This window comes from Euprymna scolopes, chromosome 13 (assembly GCF_053919585.1).
Source record: "Euprymna scolopes isolate OS-2025 chromosome 13, ASM5391958v1, whole genome shotgun sequence".
NCBI lineage: Eukaryota > Metazoa > Mollusca > Cephalopoda > Sepiida > Sepiolidae > Euprymna > Euprymna scolopes.
The window spans coordinates 134,336,905-134,350,874 of NC_136494.1; the positions used below are offsets into that span (position 1 = coordinate 134,336,905).

A 13,970-nucleotide genomic window follows, 5' to 3' on the forward strand; every position below is an offset into this window, starting at 1 on the left:
ATATATATATATATATATATGCGCACGCGCGTGTGTGTGTGTGTTGTGTGCGTGTGTTTTTAAATATTCCAACTCTCATTTTCATTCAACTAGTATGTAATAATCAAAATGAGTTGATTATATTGTACGGAATTTTCGCGATAAATATTGAACTCAATATCTTAATACGCCACAAAACAATTTAAGCATACACCCATTTTTCCCGTACACGTATTCACACTGAAAAAAAAAAATATATATATATATATGTGTGTGTGTGTGTGGTGTAGTATAATAATTCTCTACGTCCCAAATATCAAGTTTTCTCAGTTGGCTATATATTTCTTTTCCAACATATATTCTTATAGCAAACAACAAGAGTATTTTAGATCATGCTATTGTTGCATATTAAGTCATGTACTCATCAGATGTTGACCTTAAAACGTATCTAAACATTTTATATGGACATCAGTTTTGTAAGGTAAACATCTGATAGGTACATGAATAAATATGCAGCAATCACATAATTTAAATGATTGTAAACCGCAATAAGAAACTATATTGTAAGGGATAACTTTTGAAAAATAATAAATAACCAACTTAGAGAACTTGACAATTGGAACCTGAAGAATTATTATACTACACTACATATGCTCTGGAACCAAATAAAAATGCATTCATTGAGCTTGAACTTTTTTTTCAAATTTACAAAATTTATATAAAAGAAGATATTTTTATAAAAAAAATTATTTATGTGAAAGTGTTTTTAATCCATTATGATTGGTATATACAAAGCGAGTACGTTTCAAGTAAAATGTTAATCTATAAATATATATATATATATATATATATATATATATATGTATGTGTGTGTGTGCATCAGGATTATTTTATTTTTGTACTTTTATCATGTTCGAAGCATTATAGAAATCGTATTGTTATTAATTGAAGTGCATCCACATTGCATAATTTGTCTGACCCTGGCGCATGTTTTTGGCGGATTATAAATATACCTTAACAACATTAATAAATGCGTTGGAACATAAAATAAGAGGGTATACTAAACACTCAAATATTCAATCATCATTACGTATGTATATAACACTTACGGATATTAGAAATCTTCTCTCGCGCTCTCTCAATCTATCTATCCGTCTATCTGTCTCTCTCTCCCTCTCTCTCTCTTTCTCTTTCTCTTTCTCTCTCTCTCTCTATATATATATGTATATATATGTGTGCATATATATATATGTGTGTGAATTGATATATGTATATATATATATATATATAGAGAGAGAGAGAGAAGACAGATAAATACATAGATAGATAAGTCTATTTATGTATACAGACATGCACAAGCTTTGCTTTGCTAGCATTGACACCTACATTTAAATGCATAACCACCTAGCGAAACATTTTATACCATTGTATAAACAAATATGAATACATTATATTTATTTATATTATTTTAATTGGAATTCATTATTGAGATGAGTATTATTTATATTAATTTATTTATTGTGGACTATTATATAAAAAATATTATATTTGTTATTCAGAACTGTTACACAACCAGAGGGATATTCTCTGGATTTTATCCATTCGAATATTGGATTATCAGATAGATAGATAGATAGATAGATAGATAGATAGATAGATCTTTAATTACTAAACTATAGATCTTTGAAACTTAGATATCAGTAATTCTGCCTAAATGCATTTCCGAACATTTCTACACCATCGGAACTGGTATAAACATTCATATGTAACGACGTGTTTGTTGAAAACATCGTAAATATTACAACCTTCACTTTAATAGTATCTTATATATAATAATAGAAAAAAATACTAGTACACAGAAACACTGTTATTAATACACATAAAAACAGTCATTAAAACTGAAAGGTGTTTAATATATTGACACATATATTTATGAACGAGGCCGAATGATATACAGTACGCAACTGATGTACACAACCCTATTTACCTATGTTAAATCTGTGCTGTTTATATGCATATAGAATTATTTTACCAAATGTATATGTTAGAATCATTTAACTTCAACTGAAATCGATTAGCCTTTTTTTTATCCATTATCAAAAACTATATTTTTATATATAACTAGCAGTTCAGCCCGGCTTTGCTCGGGCCCTATGTATTGTTCATAAGTTTATGTTCATATGTATATAAATGTATTCAAAAGTTTTACTTATGTTTGAGGTAACCTACATTTAAAATTTCAAGTGCTTATACCCGAGATTAGAAGAGGAGTTTGGCAGAGTTTTCAAAGACAAATTGTTGAATTTTGACCCCTCGACAGCAAACATTCTGGCTGAAAACCGAACAAAATGATTTTCGCAAATCTCAATACTCCTTATGTTAAATCTCGAGTCTGTAGACTGAAAATTGACAGTAGTAGTTTTGTATGGGACTGTATACACACAGACACTGTCACATACAGACAGACAATTTCACTTGCATAGATATATAGATACTAAAACTTACACTTACGCGCGTGCTTGAGCATACACACATCTCTCTCTTTCTCTCTCTCTCTCATATATATATATATATATATATAATCCAATATATAAAAGGCTATATGATAGTCTGTCAGTCTGTCTATCGTTCTGTCTCCATATTTTCAAACTCTATCTCCTCCTAAACTTAAAGTCGTAGAGTTAGGAATTAGGGGCTTCGAATCATTGGATTTTTATGGGCCATTTTTTATGGGTCTTTAGCCGATTAAAATTGTTTATAAAAGGCCAAAAATGGGTAAAAATTGACAGAATCGTTCAACATTTTGTACATTCATCTTCGTTTATTTTTAATTTTATTTTTAATCGGTTTATTTGCGTGTCACGTCGGTACAGTGGTAACGTCACCAGCTATGGATTCTGCTGTTTCGATTCTAGCTGATGGCACCTAAACATTTTTTTTTTTACTTTTGAAATCACGACTCTATAATAATACATACGAAATTTGGTCAAATTAAAATGTCATATGTAAGCGTAGTTTACGCACGGGCAAGCCGGGCCCCGTTCCTCCTGTTTGTTTAATATATAAAATACTATATGTCTGCCTGTCTTTCATATTTTCAAACTTTATCTCTCCAAAACTAAAAGACGCAGAGGGTCGCTATGAGCCTCAAATGATTGGATGCTTTATGGACCGTTCTTTTATGGGTTTAAAGCCGGCTAAAATAGCTTTTAAGGGGTTCAAAAATGAATCAAAATTGAAAAATCGTTATACTATTTGTATATGCATCTTAGTGCGTTTTTAATTTTTTAATTTTTAATTACTCTATGTACGTGTAACGTTGATACGGTTGGAAAGTCACCTGCGTTGTAATGCTACAATTTTGTTTTCTGTTTTGCTTCACGCTGATTCATCCAAATCCTTGTTTGTTTGTTTGTTTTTTTGTTTGTTTACTTTTAAAATCAAGATTTCATTTTAATATATACGAAATCTCGACAAATTAAAATATCATGTTTAAGCGAAGTTTACGCCCCCCCCCACACGCGTTGGTTTACACACATACACACACGCACCTACAAGCACAAGCACACACACACACCACACGCACACACACACACATATTTCGAATGGGACGTTTCAGAGCAATGTTATGATGAACGCAACTAGTAAAACTGTTATTACCATATTATGTGTCGTGGTGTTCGAGATTTTGTGGCGGACTGAAGTAATGCACATATCTGTTTTTTTTTTTAGTAACTTATCAATAGCACGCACGCATTATATTTTATTTAATTAGATCTAATAAAGCATCAAAATATATAATGTAAATACCAACATAGAAATGTGTACGCATACACACACGCACCCACAGGGACAAGCACACATACACATCCACACATACAAACACAAACACACACATATGTACGTATGTATACATATATATATATATATATATATATATATATAAAGTGATAGATAAATTCCAGCTATACTTCGAACTCGAACATTATGTAGTAGTCTATGTTAAGAATGAATTGGATAATCGTCCAGATGATATCCATCACGTTTATATAATAGAACCCAATAACAAATAAAACTATTATATTAATAATTTTATGCAGACACATACATATTGCATTATACGTACATGTCAATGTTATGATCTGTAGTTATTAATAACTAAGATCTCATCAGGGGAAAAACTCGTCTTCGCCTTTAGGTATTCATATTGATAAAGCTTTTCATCTCAGATATTGTTTTAGCGACATATCTAATAAATATTACTATACTATAGATAGATAGATAGATAGATAGATAGATAGATAGATATGTGTGTGTATACATTAACATTACTGATTGTCAAGTGTGGTTTATTTTTTTAACGGGGCACTAGAGAGATAAACATTGTTTATGACATACATATTACAAAAGTAAGTATATATGCACATGTGTACTGTTATCTTTGTTGAGAGTCAGTTTAAGTTTCACGTCTAATTGAACATTTATGCTAATAAAACCAGTGGTAAATGCTCGTTTTAAATAGCACTATAATCAAAGTCGTATTTGCGTTTGATAAGGAATGAATTATAGTTTTTAAAAAAAGTAAGTTGTCTGAACGTATCTGTTTATGTTTGCATTTTCGGCCCAAATTAAAAGAAACTATAAAGATACAAAGTTGGTATTCACTTGATGGGTGATCGGCACAGAAGAATAATATAAAAAAATTTAGAAAAAAACATATTTATTATCGTGCAGGGAAGGGTTGGTTTTCAGGGTTATTAAGTACTGATCCTGAAGGAAAATGCCGATTTATTTCTTGAGAAATCTTTTCTATAAAAAATGTTGTCCGTGTTTGCATATTCACATAGCGACGAATGAGTCGGGTGGAGGCGTAATAGTGGATTGGGGATAGAGGGAATGAAACAAGGAAGGGGAAAACAATTAAAGATAGTATCTCGGATAGAAATTGGTTGATAGATAAAAGGTTTCGAAACATAGTATATTTTTGCCCTGAGTTTTTTTTATTAACCCCAAACAAGGCACATCGCCACTTTGATGAACTATCAGGGACATAAGCTACAGGGGTACTATGTGGGGAGTTGGGCAGGAAGATGTCGGTTCACGTTACACTTGAACTTCTGCATGTCAGTACAGTTGGAGAAGCAGGAACCCGGAAGGAAATTCCAAAGTCCAGCGGTCCTGGGGAAGAAACTACTGGAGTAGAAGGCTTTCTTACATCTGGGGATCTCAACTGTGAAGGGGTGGGATTTTGCTGCTTATCGGGTTTGTCTGGGGTATTTACGTCGAGAGGGCACAAGTGCTTGCAGTTCGTCAGAGCATTCACCATTGAAATACTTGTAGAACAGGCAGAGGGATGCTACATTTCGTCGATGGGACAGAGGCTGACACTTAGATGACAGTTCAGGACCTATTAAGTTGGCGACTCTCTTTTGAACCCTGTCTAGGAGCGATTGAATAGTAGCAGATGCACCAGCCCAAATATGACAACAATACTCCATGCATGGGCGAGTAGCGCCCGGTAACACTGTTAGTGCCAAATAAATGTTTTAAAACAATCTTTAATATAAACGACTGAGAAAGTACATTTTCTTTTAGCAAAACCGATTATCATTTTGTATATATCTTGTTTTACGACTGAATTAAAACGCATGTTTCGTGCAGTAATTCGTTCGCACCTTACGCTTTAGTTAATTTACACGGTGAAGTAACATACCTCAGTAACATACTACAATTAACGACAAGAGAGAAAGATAGGGAAAATAGTTAAAGAAAAAGAAAAACAAGAATAATGGCAAAATGTTAGTATAAACGGGAAGGGAGTAATTGACGTGTTAATTCATTGACCGCGAACGAGATCGACATTCTTACATGAAACTAATCTCAGAGAAAAAGAAAGATTAAGAGTAAGTTTGACATAAATTAAAATCATGCGCAAAGACATAGTTTAATGCTTTGAATCAATTGTTTTTTGTTTTTTTTGTTATCTGCAATAATTTCCGTAATATGTTTTAGAACATCGTTCTCAAGTCGGAGACAACGTAACAGTTACCGACATCAGTGGTGAACGTAGTCCCAGGGAAGAAACGTGATTCGAACACGTAACGTCGGTTCGTTAGTAACTACTTCAACACAATCACCTCCTTGCGTTAAACGTAATAAAATCACGTCATATTTTCTGAATGGAATTGTCGCCTTGCGCGCTAGAATTAATTAGATACGCAAAAGATATATGGAGCAATGTAAGTATTTTACTTGTTGTCTTGGACTACGCTATCTATATTTAAATGAAATATAATTTGCGTATGCAAGTGTATGTGCATTTATCTATTTGTATAAGCCAATATAATTCAGGAACCGGTAGTGAGATTCACGCATAATTTGTAAAAGAGAACGTATCATTGACATCATTAAGATAAAATGCATATATAAACACACACACACACACACACACACACACATATATATATATATATATATGTGTGTGTGTGTGTATGTGTATGTGTGTGCAGGCCATGCGGCATTACCCAATATATAGTAATTATTTTAAAAGTAAAAACAAAAATGCCTCGCGCGCCACCACTGAGAATCGAAACCGAAACGTTTAGCTTGCGAGTTATTTTTACTTCAATGTTAATGTCTGATCTATGAAGACATGTTTGTTTCAAGGCCAAAAATTAAAACATGAACCATAGCTATTATGCTACGCATGCATATCTATAATGTCGTAATTCGACATTAACCTGGCATATTCCATGTGTCTAATTTTTACACCTTTGTACAGATTTTCCCCGGCTAAAACCAAATATTTATTTTGACATGGGTTCGAATACTCTGTACATTAGGTTTCATGTCTTTAGACCAAAATCTGACAGAGGAGTTTGGTAGGAAACATTTTTAAACAAATGTATATATACGCATACATAATATATATATATATAGAAAGAGGTTTGTGTTTACTATAATATTTTACGTACATATTCCGCACGTATAAATCATGTAGAATATCTACATGAATATAATTAAACGTAATAGTTAACTAAAGATGAGCATCCCATAAGAAACCCGAAAAAAAACTAATACAGTATAATTAAAATGAATGTTGAAAAGATTATGCATATAAGCTAGATTTTTTGCAGATGAATGCAATTCCACGACCCACACGTAACAAAGTTGTATTTGCTTTGTAAATTAATAGAAAAACGTTTTTTATATATGAATATCAATACACAAAAATACTTAAATTTATAAGAGTGTATATATATATATGAGGACATTAGCATTCATACCTGTAGATCACCTATATATATATATATATATATATATATATAATATATATATATATCATTAGAAAAAAAACTTAAATTGGCAATCTTTTATCGACTGGTGTTAATCGTGACATCCTTCACTGAAGATTCCCGAAAGGATAAAACACTAGTGTCTGTAGGTATTTAATTATTATAGTAAATAATTATGTCAGCCCCTTTTAGAAACGCGCTTCCGATCGTTTAGCACTTTCAGTTGAATTAATCGGTCAATTTAACTCTTCTGCATGAATCCTCATATAATGATTAGATCACTCTGACTGACGTAAAAACATTTAAAAATAAAAATGTTTAATTTCACCGTTATTTCACGCGTTTCATGGTAGCCGAATGGATGCAATCTTTGCTAATGGAGCCAGAGATGGCTTGTGTTGCCGGGTTCGAATCTAGCGACTGGTGTTAATCGTGATACCCTGCACTGAAGATTTCCGAAATGATAAAACACTAAACACGTTATGTATTCATCAACGTTTTGATTTCAACGATTTCATCAGTTGTTTTGTTTTCTTAATTTCATTCATCCAGAGGAAGTCTCGAAATAAAGACGAAACGTTAGTTTGTTTCTTTTTTATTCTCTCTCTTTCTCTTTCTCTCTCTGTTTCCCTCTCTCTCTCTCTATCTCTCTTTCGCTCTCTCTCTCTCTATATATATATATGTATGCATATTAAACTGTATACACTCACACACGTATATATCGACACACACACACACACCCATATATACATTGGCGTATGTATGCATACACACACATATGTATGTGTATGTGTGTATATATATATATGGCTACATACGCAAATGTATATGTGTGTGTATCGATATATACGTGAGTGAGTGTATATTGTTTAATATGCATACACATATATATATATATATATGTAGAGAGAGAGGGAGAGAGAGAAAGACACAGAGAGAAAAAGAGAGAGAGAATAAAAAAGAAACAAACCAAGTTATGTGTTCATGAATGTTTCGTCTTTATTTCGAGACTTCCTCTGGATGAATGAAATTAAGAAAACAAAACAACAGATATATTCGTTTAAATCCAAACGTTGATGAATACATAACGTGTTTTTTTAAATTTTATTTCTCTATTTCGTCCGAATAATATTTCCATTATCTTGATCACACACACACACACACACACACACACACACACACACACACACACACACACACACACACACATATATATATATATATATATAAACAGAGAGAGAGAGGGGGATCACTAGTAAGATGTTGACACATCGATTCCCGTAAAATCACCGATAGTGTTATCTAGTGATCATTTAGATTATTAATTTTTGTTATAGTATATATCTTGCATACCGAAGACCCTTTAATTTTTTTACAAATATTTTGAAGGTGTCTGGGCCATTCATGACTGAACGCTTGCCTGCTATTGCTTACACACTCACACCACACACACTCACAAACCACACACGCGCGCACACACACATATAAATCTCGTGTGTGTGTGTGTGTGTGTGTGTGTGTGTGTGTGTGTGTGTGTGTGTGTGTGTGTGTGTGTGTGTGTGTGTGTGTGCATGAATGGTAACAGCGAAAGAGAAAGTAAGGTATCAAGAGAAGGAAAAAATGAACGGAAGAGAGAAAAGACTGTGGCAATTCAATAAGTTAAAGAAAGAGGGCGTGAAGTGTTAGTTAAACTATGGAGTGATAAAAAGATATATAGAAAAACAGATAAACGTGAGACAGGATAGGAGAGTAAAGAGGGGAGGAGGAGATAGAGAGTAAAGAAAGAACAAGTACGTTAAATAATTAGACATTTTTGTTGTTTTTTTTTTTACATGGAGGTCACCACTTATCAAAGCCCGGAAGCCGCTCGGGGATAAGGGTTATTGCGTGTACAGTAATCAATGACATAGTATCGTAGTAATCATTAGTATTGGATATTTGATAGGGCGTCTTACTTAAGAGAGCGGTTTGTCAGGAATTTGTTTATGTTGGACTTGAAGACATCCAAATTATAGTCAGATGGGAAATATGAAAACGGAAGAGAGTTCCACAGTCGTGCACTTCTAAGAAAGAAGCTCTGCTCATGGAATCTACGTTTGGATTTAGGCAAAGATAAAGAGTGGGGAAAATTAATGACAGTAGTTTCAGCAAGACGTAGATAAGTAAACGGTGAAAATAATACATCGATGAACAAACGGGAAAGATTTGAATAGAATGAGACAAATCTACATAGACAAATGAAGGAGGAAAGAAATCGTAAAAATTCGATAAGACAGAGTAAAAGCCAATGTTAGAACAAAGGCATTATCGAGTGGTGAAGGGGGAGAGAAACTCGCAAACTCAGTTTGGATGTCCACACAATATAAGTGTGAATGCTCCAACAATTAAGGATGGGAAAATCTTATTCTTTTATTGAGCACACGAGAGTTATCAACACATCATACTTATATTGTCCCGGGTGTAACACCGAGCAAAATTCTGGAAGTTTTTCTTTTACTATTTTCTATTTTTCTCAATCTTGTCTAATAAAGTTTCGCCTTGGTTTTATCATTGTTTTATAAAAAGTTATTATAATGTAAATATATTTTTTTAAATTTATATTTGTGGATCCTGCATATTCATTTCTTTCTTCTTAATCTTAATCTTCTCATATATATATATATATATATATATATATATTAAGCTGGTCTGCAGTTTAACTTGTTGCTGGCTATCTTGCTCTTGCTTGTTGCTGGATCACAACATTTTGAACCGAGAAAGAGACTGAGCTGTCGTACAAAGCTAAGACTCTGCAACATCATCTGTGTATAGATACTCCCTCAGGCATTTGTCTATTAAAATGGTCCTGTGGCGATTGAAGTCATTTTTTGGGGCTCATGTCTGAGAGAGTGGCACTCGGTTGACAAGACGTTAAAATCATCATATATTTATATATATATATATATATATTTGTTTGTGTGTAGAGCTTAATTTCCATATATATTTTCATATCTTACTATATATATATATATATATATATATATATATATATATATATATATATATATATATATATACTGCGGACACGTGTACGGTTTTTACACAACTCATGTGCGACTCTTGGCTACTTCAGGTGCGCTAATGAGAATTATATCCACGAAACGCGTATCCGTGGCTAATATATTTTGAATTATATATATATATATATATATATATATTGCTTCCTATCGAGAGGTATATATATATATATATATATATATATATATATATATATATATATATATATATATATATATATATATATATATATATAGTCTAAAGAAGCTTGGAGTAATATATATATATTACTGTATTTTTACTATATTAATATATATATGCATATATATATATATATATATATATATATGTGGGGGGGTGTATATGTGTGTGTGTGGTTGTGTTATTTTTTTAAATCTTTACAGTAATACACATATGTATATATTTATATATGAGTATATCTGTACTTTAGGAGTAATCATGCAGACGGCATTTTTGCATTCGTGATACACCTATATTTGCTCGCATCGCAAGGGAAAAATGCTGTGGGTACTATTGAACCGGGTACGCCTGAGCGGTGTTTTTTTTACAACCGAGCAGCGGGAAGGAAAAAACTCACGGAATGGGTTTTCCCTCATTCCTTTCAGTTATCTCTAGCGAGTAAAATCCCATCATGATACAACGCGTTCGTCTGTCTATATTGCAGCTACTACTGCCACTGCAGTAATAAAAATAACAGAGGAACATACACAAATACACATAAATATAGGAACATCTTGAGATAGACACACATATACAGATATTTTAAGATCTATATTACTCTCTTTCTCTAAAAGAGCGAGATTGGGAGTGTAAGGACAGATAAATGTACAGATAGATATAATAACGGGAGAGAGAAATTAGAAAGATACACAGACGTAAACGCATAAACATTAACGGTGCCTACGCACACAGACACATATACTTTATTTCAGTCTGTCTTTCTATTTATATATAGTATTTTATATTTTGAGCTAGGTATTACGTTTTGACATCTACATTATATATTAAGTAAGACTTTATATATATATTGTTGTGGAGTACAAATCACCACTATTTCAGAACTAAGTGGAATCAACCAGTCCTATGAATACCACTGGTTTCAGAGACTAAATGGAGACATTCATACCATGTTTAACCGCATGCTACGAAAACGTTCCTCTCATACCATTTTAGTGGCTCCTGTTTTCTTTTTGCTAAATACATATGTTTTATACACTTTACACTACTTGTGGTTTCTTTCATTTGTAACCCCTAGCACGGCTCTAATACATATATATATATATATATATATATATATATATATATATATATATATATACTATCATGGGATTTGGGGGTGTATGCTGAACAAAAAAAGTCATTTTTTTTTAATTTGACCCCTTTTATGACCCCTTAAAATGTATTGTTTTGAGCTTAAATCAATTTATTAAATTAGATCCATGTCCAAGAGACCTATATCTAAAATTTCAAGTGTTTATATCCCAGTTGTCGGAGGAGTTTGGTAGAGTTCTCAAAGACCAAATTGTTGAACTTCGAACCCTTAACAGTGACATTTCTGGCCGAAAATTGATCATATAGATTTTCCCAAATCTAAGTACCCTGTATATCAGATTTGAGCTTGTAGACTAAAAATTGACAGAGTTATTGTGTAGGACAGACACTCTCACTTATATATATATATATATATATATATATAAATATATATATATATATATATATATAATATGAAATGAAACAGAGGCATAAGGAATAAACGTTGTATATTGTTTTATTATATCATCCAAACAATAACAAAACTAAAAATTAACAAAAAGAAACATTTTAGATGAATGGCATTTTGAAGTTAAAAGCTTCTCATCAGAAGAGGAGAAAACACAGGATTATATAAATTGCAAATATAACGAAAATGGCTTCATAATACTAAGATATTAAATGAGAATGAAGAGAGGGGATTATAATATAAATGCAATTAAGAAATAATTAAGCTAGATGCAATATATAAGAGTAAACTCAAAGGGTATTATATAAGAGTAACAATAAAACAATCTGAGTCACTTTGAAATAATGGAGATTACTAAAAAAAGAGCAAATAATGGAAAAAGGAAAAGGAAAAAATAGAGAGGGTAAGAAAGTATAGAAAGAGAGAAATAAGGGAATATAATACAATAAGGGATATAGAAAAACATACATGAATCTCACAGAATAGAAAATAGGTTCAACAAACTTTTTTTGAGATCTTAATTAAAATCTTTAAAATGTTTAAGAGGTTCTCCAAAATAAAAGTAAAAAAATAAAATATTTTAAAAAGTATCAGTTAAATCTTTAAAGTAGCGTTCCGGAAACGTAGAATATGAAAAATGTTTACAAAGTCAACAAAGTAAAAGAATTGCTAAAAAAATCGGGATGTATGAACGTAATAGATAAATTGTATCAAAGGAAACACTTTGTTTTCATTTTATTTACTGTATACACAAATTGAGATCCAGACAATTAAACATGCAATAAGTAAGGGAAGGAATCAGATTTTGCACAAAATGATGCGTCAAACATATATTTACCACAGCCAGGCTGATTAATTTAATATATATACTTCTGGGTTTGACCTTTACTCCTGATCTGAAATGAAACACGTACGTCAAGTCTGTTGCCAAGGTCGCTGGAAAGATGGTGGGATCCTTCTACCACTCCAGAAGATATCTCACTACTGATGCAATTCTCTATCTATATAAAAGCCAAATACGTCCAAGAATGGAATACTGCTGCCATATCTGCATGCCTTGACAGAGTACAAAATAGACTTCGTGGCTTAGTGGGGGATGCCCTTTTCTCTACCATGTAACCTCTCTCCCACAGAAGAGACGTTGCGAGCCTATCCTTGTTTTATGGTTATTTCCATGGCAGGTGCTCGTCTGAACTCCAATCTCTGGCCCCCCCTCGCCAATCTTTCACCAAAAACACCCGTCTAGCTGAGTCCACTGTGAAAAATTTCGCCCACTCTATATCTGTGCCTAGATCAAAACGCGGATTTCATGAACAGAGCTTCCGGGCCTTGATAAGTGGTGATCACTGTGTAATATATATATATATATATATATATATATATATATATATATATATATATATATATATATATATGCATATATATATCTATGTGCGTATATATATACATATATATATATTTATATATATATATTTATGTGCGTATATATATATATATATACATATATATATATATATATATATATATATATATATATATATATATATATATATATATATATATACAAGAGCTTAGGAATTTGGACAAAGTAAAAACATTGTTAATTCAGTTCATATAACGCAACAGTTAGAATCTCCGATTGTCGTTTGGGCGATCGGTTTTCGATCCTGGCTTGAGATAGTTGCTTGTCTAGCCATAGTGATGACAGTACTGTATGTGGATGACTATAATACTATCTTAGGTTGAGCATATTGGGAAGTGATATACAAATTACCATTAGCGTGTGAAACGATGCTTTTTGTGTATACAAATTGAGCTTAGTTATTTAGACAATGTCAAAATATTGTTAATTCACTGCCCGTAGAGCAGCAGCAGTATAGCGCAACGGTTAGAATCTCCCTGACTGTGGATGACTATAT

The 13,970-nt window shown here is 32.2% G+C and overlaps 1 long non-coding RNA gene across 1 annotated transcript in view; it reads left to right on the plus strand.

Moving 5' to 3' along the window:
• LOC145292195 (uncharacterized) overlaps positions 1–13,970 on the plus strand; it is a 682,408-nt gene that overhangs the window by 1,213 nt on the left and 667,225 nt on the right. The window lies entirely within an intron of this gene.